We start from the raw sequence: 761 nt of genomic DNA, 5'->3' as shown, positions 1-761 counted from the left end.
CAGGTGATACCAAACGTTTGTCAAGATACGTTTGTGACACGTCAGGCCGGCTTGAGTCACAAAGCAACTGAGCAGCGACTCCCACTCAGTTTTAGAGCTACATATACTTTGCGATTGTGTTTCGGATTTGTGATATCGCTTACCTACACTAAATTTAATTCTTATTTCTCTGTTTAACTGCTGCTTCCATAGTTTTCAAAAATGTGTAGCAAAAGTAAATGTTTCACTGTGCTTGATCGGGCATCCGCTTTTCCAGAAAACTATTTCGGTCAAGGAAGGAAATAGTTCGTACTAATGACCATAAAGACATACCCTAAAAGAGAAAACTTGCACGGTAAGGAATCAAAGCAATAACATGCATACAAAACATTTTGTTCCGGCTAAACCGTCGACCAAACCAAATAGTTCTCAGAACCAGAAACGTTCCGGCTTCTCTCCCCTCTCCTCCCCCCGGACCCAACCCTGCCCCCGCCTGCCTGGTCTTCCACCGGCGTTCACTTCCCTCTCGCTGTTTTATTTGGACACTCGTGAAACCGGAACTGGCGAAGAGTTCCGGGAATGCGTGCTTTGGTATGTAGAATTGTGAATATTATATTCAGTACTATAAACTTGACTAATGATGAGCGTACGGAAGGCCTTGGCGAGTTTCTCAGAGCAAATACAAGGACGCCAGAGTACATAATTATTTCTTTGTTATAAAATCATGTAAAGTATTCATTTTAGTTAATATATTTATAATTTTATAATTTAACATGTTTGTT

The sequence above is a fragment of the Penaeus monodon genome, chromosome 21 (assembly GCF_015228065.2).
Source record: "Penaeus monodon isolate SGIC_2016 chromosome 21, NSTDA_Pmon_1, whole genome shotgun sequence".
NCBI classification, from domain to species: domain Eukaryota; kingdom Metazoa; phylum Arthropoda; class Malacostraca; order Decapoda; family Penaeidae; genus Penaeus; species Penaeus monodon.
This window is presented reverse-complemented; position numbering follows the sequence as displayed.